This window comes from Ochotona princeps, chromosome 12, assembly GCF_030435755.1.
Source record: "Ochotona princeps isolate mOchPri1 chromosome 12, mOchPri1.hap1, whole genome shotgun sequence".
Taxonomy (NCBI): Eukaryota; Metazoa; Chordata; class Mammalia; order Lagomorpha; family Ochotonidae; genus Ochotona; species Ochotona princeps.
Window position 1 is genome coordinate 25054045 of NC_080843.1, and position 6000 is coordinate 25060044.

General features: G+C 49.5%; 1 long non-coding RNA gene across 1 annotated transcript in view; it reads left to right on the top strand.

The window, feature by feature from the left end:
- LOC131481547 (uncharacterized) overlaps positions 1-5414 on the top strand; it is a 135468-nt gene extending 130054 nt beyond the window's left edge. The window contains exon 3 of the long non-coding RNA XR_009246377.1: positions 5177-5414. This is a non-coding gene — a long non-coding RNA (uncharacterized LOC131481547). The remainder of the gene's footprint in view (positions 1-5176) is intronic.
- Positions 5415-6000: the final 586 nt, after the last annotated feature.

Genomic DNA, 6000 nt, shown 5'->3' on the forward strand with positions numbered 1-6000 from the left:
GAGACTGGGAAATGTACACAGGAAAGAGGTTTCATTTCATTCTGGAGGCTGGCATGTCCAAAGATAGAGTGCTGCTATCTGCACAGCTTTTGGTAACAGCTTCATGCTGCTTCAGCTCATGGCAGAGAGTGAATCGGTAAGCAGGTGTGTGTGAAAGACAGAAGCAAGTGAAAGTTGAGGAAGCTGGACTCACTATGGAAACTCGCTCTTTTTAAATGTTATAATAAAATTTATTTTATTTTTGATGATGTTTTCATATTTGAGAAGGATGCATGCCCATGTGGACCACTGATTATGGTGGGGAGGGTTAATGAATGGGGGAAAGTGGATGAGAAAACTGTTTCTACTAATCTCCTTTTTGCTTCCTGTATCTGGGGAAAGTGGGGAGAAAGAGGTGAGGGCCCTTCCAGCATTCCAACTGCATCAGTACCCAGGCATGGGGGAGAACACCAAATCTCATCCAGGTCTCCGATGTGGAGCATATTCTGAGGGTACTGTTCAAGCATTTTTGATAGTTTTGAGATGCTATTGATTTCTTTGTTCCAAGGTTGAGGAAATCTTCCCAAGACCCATTTGCTGATGTAGTCCATCATAGAATCTTGATTCACCCAGATACTCACTATCCAAGCTTGTATCCAATTTGTTCTGCCCTCAATGGTACTAGATGTCCTCTGCAGGCCTCCTGGAAATGGTTGTAGTGTCCCCCATGTACATCTGGGCATGTTGTCTGCTGTACAGGCTTCAACAATCGAGGACACCCAGTTCTGACATGTGCCCTCCATGGTCAGATCACAGATCCTTTGATTTTTCCTGGGGTTGGAGGTCTTAGTCCAGTGGTCCAGTTTAGGGGGTAGTGCCCAAAGATACTTCACCAGAGGTGATCCCAGACCTGACTCCTATGTTTACCAGCCAGTGCAGGGTCTGGCTCACTCCGTTACCCACATCAGCCTACACAAATACTGATGGTTGCAATTGTCTTGTCCGTTATGTTCTCAGCCCCATCTCATATGCAAACCAATGGATGCTTTGGCCCAGCCTAACCCTTCCCACCTCTCACTTGGTGCTCACGCACACCATTGGGAATTGCTGCCTAGTCATAGTGACCCCCAGAAACTCCCACCAGGCCTGCCCCCATCCTTCGTTTCTGCACATGCCTGTATATGCAGCAAACTGGTCCAGTCTATCCCGCATCCCATTTGTCTCATACACATCAATGGGGGTTGGAGCCTAGATCAGCCTGACCAATTGTTATCCAACCCACATTCATTGGTGGTTGCTGCACCCTGCCTCAGCCCGGTCTCCCCTCAATTCCAGCTTATGCTGGTGGGTGCTGCAGCCTAACTAGCCTAGCCAGCCCCAGTCCAGCCTTAATATGAACTGGCTGGTGTTGTGGCCCAACCTGGGACTGTCTTGCACTGCATTCTGATTCTTATATCTGCCAGTGGGTGTTATGAACTGGCACAACCTGGTCTACCCTCAGACATGACCCACATGTATGTCAGTGGGTACTGTAAGCTGGCCTGGTCTGGGCTGCTCCCAACATGGATTCTTGTACTCAGCAGCAGGGACTGCGTCCTGACAGAAGAGAGCCACAAACTCCTGTGACCTCCCGTCATAGATCTTGCATACAGGATATCTTAGCCGATTGTGACTTGGCCCAACTCCTGTTCTGCAGGTATAACGGCCTTGCTCAACCAGCCCACACCCATTAGGGCTCTTATTGTTGTATGCTACAGCCCAGCCCTGCCTGGCGCGCTCCCAGACCCTGCTCTTGCGTGGTTCAGCAGGTGCTGAGACTTAGCCCAGCCTGTACCATACCTAGCTTGGCTCTTGTGAGCACTAGTGGGTGCTAGAGCTTAGCCCAATCTGTTACACCCCAGACCCAGTCCACACCCATGCTGAGTGTTGTCACCCCCATTCCAGCTCTTGCACTCAACAGTGGGAACCATTGCTCAGCTGGGGTGTCCCCTTAGCTCTCTAACCAGACCTGTTCCCAGCCACAGATCTTGCATGTGCTGGTGGTTGCTCCAACTCAACCCAGCATAAACTATCACCTGGTTTGACCTTTGCTATCATATGCTACAGCCTGACCTGGTCTGGCCTGCTCCCAGTCCCAACTTTCACTGGGGGTTGGACAGCTTAGTGCTGCCCAGCCTGCCTCCATCACTGGCTTTCATGAAAACTGGTAGGTATGATAACCTAGCCTAGTCCAGCATGGCTTGGACCCCATCCTGGCACCATGTGTGTGCTAGTGTGCTATAGTTTGGCCTATCCCTGCCCAGTCTACTCCCACCCCTCCAACCTCTTGAGCCAACCCACACACCTGTCAACAAATGAAGCAGTCTTGCCAAGCCTGACCAACACTCAGCCAATCCAAATGCTCACTAGTGGGAACTATAGCCCACCAGGGGAGTTCCCAAATTCCCCTACCAGGCCCAATCCCAGACCCAGATCTCATGCATGCCAACCTATGTTAAGCTTTTATCCAGTATAGTCTGCCCTTCAGTGTTGGCCTTTATGTATGCTGGTGGATGTTGTGGCTGAGCCTGCCTCATACCCAGTTCTTGGATGTGCATGTGGGTGCTGCAGCCTGGATCAACCTAACCTGTTCCCAACCCCAGTACCCATGAGTGTTGATGAGTTCCGTGGTCATGCCTAGCTTAGCCCAACTACCATTCCCAGTTTTTGAGCAAACCAACTGGTATGGCAGCCCTACAGAGTTGAGCCGACAAATCCTCCACAGAATCTGTTCCCAACTCTGGTTCTTTCTCCAAATCACCTGATCTCAGCCCCCTCATTTAACTACGTGCAGTAGCCTGGTTGGTAAAAGATCCCCAGAAGTCATTCCTCCCCTGTCACATTCTCTCCCTCAGCAGTCTTCCCTCCCACACATCACCAGTCCCTGTTCCCTGAGCAGTCCACAGCTCCCATGCCTGCAAACATACAGATCCCTGAACCCAGTCCTCTGGTAATGTGTCATGTGCCCTGGGTTTCTGTCTGCCTTTCTCAGGGCCTACATATGCTAAAACTTGGGTCCGTAGACCCCATTTGCTGGTGTGCTGGTGTCTGTCCCCCACATATCTTTAAAAAAAGAATAGACAACTCTGATGGCATGCTGGTATCATTAACACAAATTTGACACTAACCAGGCCCAGCTATTAGCTGCTTTTCTCTCAGTAGTGTAATACTAGGTACACTGTAACCTATGCATTTGCCTGCAGCTGGCAAGGAACTCACTCTTGCATACCTCTGTAAAACACTGAGATCTTACACATGAAAGACATTGCTTCATTTATGAGGTCTTTTTGCCCATAAACCAAATACCACTCCACTGGACCCTGCTTTCTACCACTACTGCAGGGGAAACTAAGTTGTAACATGAAAACATGAATTATCATGGGGACAAATCTTAGCAGATGTGAAATAAAAATCCATGCAGTTCAAGAGATGACACCGTGTTCAATATGTTAAGCCTTGTCCTGTAAGGCTAGCATTTTACATGAGTACTCATCCAAGTCCTTGCTGCTCTGTTTCCAATCTAGCTACCTGCTGCTGTGCCCCATGCTTGAACCCCTGTCACCCATGTGACCTAGATGAAGTCCAGGCTCCTGGCTTCCGCCTGTCCTAGCCTTGGGTATTGTGGCTATTTGAAGGCATGAACCAAGAGATGAAAGATCTCTCTTTTTTTTTTAAAGATTTATTTATTTTATTGCAAAGTCAGATATACAGAGAGGAGGAGAGACAGAGAGGAAGATCTTCCATCTGATGATTCACTTCCCAAGTGAGCCGCAACGGACGGTGCTGAGCCAATCCGAAGCCGGGAACCTGGAACCTCTTCCGGGTCTCCCACGCGGGTGCAGGGTCCCAAGGCATATGGGCCGTCCTCAGGTGCTTTCCCAGGCCACAAGCAGGGAGCTGGATGGGAAGTGGAGCGCCGGGATTAGAACCGGCGCCCATATGGGATCCCGGGGCATTCAAGGCGAGGACTTTAGCCACTAGGCCACGGTGCCGGGCCCAAAAGATCTCTTTTAACAGCAGCTGTGGCAGTGACAATGGCAGGACAGCAAACTTTAGACTAGCGTGCTCCACTGACGCTGCAGCTCTGCATGTTGTTTGCCACGCTGGACCACAGCTTCCTCTTTTCAAGTTTTCACATGGTTCCACCGCAGCACCAGGCTGTAGGGGAGAGGTGCTGCCCTCCAGAAGGCTCTTCCTCTGTACCCGGGGATGAGCTGAGAATTTCTGCTGCTTCATTAGCCCTCAGTGGGCATGATGCAATCAGGCCATATCTCCGCACCATTGACCAGACGTCCTGTGCTGGATAAGGGAGAGCAGATTAAAACTGTACCACTTCTGCTTCAGAAAAGCATTAAGGATAGAGGTTGCCAAACTCTTCTACCTCAAGGTCTTCTGTACTGTCTTTCTCCTCTCAACTCATCAATCAACAACACAGTGAGGAGTTTCAGGGAGGGAGTCACTAGGAGACCCAGATTCCAGTTCTGGCTCTTTTCTGTAAAATTCTTGGTCTCTGGCGTGTCGTGTACTGGGCTACATGAGTACACATGAGTAGTGTACTGGGCAGCACATGAGTATGGTGGACAAAGGTCCCTCCAAGGGAGTGCAGAAGCTCTCCCTCTGTCCCTGTGTGGCATTTCACGCCAGGACTGGTACCCCACAGTGGCCACATGGCCAGAACTCTGCTGTTACTTTCCCCCGTCTCCTTCCACAGCCCCAGAGCTTCCTGTTTGCCAGCCCCTTCTGTGTGGAGCAGAAGGTGCTGAGAGAGCTGCTGCTCAGGAAGGAAGTGCGAGGAGTCTGTCTGTGGCAGGAACTGGAACCTTGCATGGCTTCGGGTGGGTGAGGAGGAAAGGGCAGCAGCATGTCTGCAGTTTCTCTTTGCTTAATGCAAATGGAGACCAGATTCCAGAAAGTCAGAAATCATCCCATAAGTACTGTTTCTGAGATGTTTTCTGAATTTGTTCACTATTCTACTGTGGGACTTTTACACACAAAATAACCTTTCGACACTGAGGGCTCCTTTGAAGGCTTGGCACGGTTTCTCAGCCACTGGCCTTCCTGTTGGGCCAATATAGCTGCCAGAAGTAGCTCATTGTGTCTTGGGACAGTGGGGTTTCGTGAAACCCATGATCTCATTTTCATACTTTCCTTTTCCCAGGCCAATCTTGGACAACAAATCTTGCGCACAACATGGGACTGAACAAGCTGAAATGAAACCCTTTGGTGATGTCAGCAATGGGTTAAAGGGAATTGCCATGAGAAAAGCTGCCCCATTGTGACACCTTCATTATCTGGCTATTCCTGATGAAGTCTTCGGGATGGCCTGATTTATTCAGCAGACACATTCAAGATATTGAGATTTGTGACTCATAGTCCCTGCCACAGAGGTGCTCAGTGGAGGCTGAAATATAAAGTATGCATGATAAAAATTGCCTGTGATTTCCTAGAAATGGCTGCCACCCTTAGCGCTTAGCATGTGAAGTGGCAGATGGAGTGACAATGTTGTCCCAGCCAATGAGGACAAGTGCAGTCATTTCTTTCTCACACCAGTGTATTTCTTACCGAGATGGAGGAGGGATCCTGGAATATGATGCTGCTCAAGGTGAAATTCAGGCAAAACTGCTCCTGTGAGAGAAGGGGACTTTGTTGTTTCCCTTGAAGCAGGAAGGGGAAATTCTAATTTTCTGTTTGAACTCAGTGAAGGCTTCTCACTAGGGCTGGGGCTTCAGTGGGTGAAAAGCCAGTCATTGGCTGGGTTTCTGGAGGAGCAGTGTCAACAGATCTAAAGACTAGAAACAGATGCCATTGAACAGAGCAGAATCCATCCTGAACAAGCCTTTGGTTGCCACTGCAACTCCAATTGCCATCATCTGCTGTAGTCCTGTCACCACCATGACCCCCTCGCTGCTGTTTCTGGAGACCATCCCAAGTGAGTGGTGACATCTCGTTTAGGAGGCTGAAAGCTATAAATAATGGTTTAAG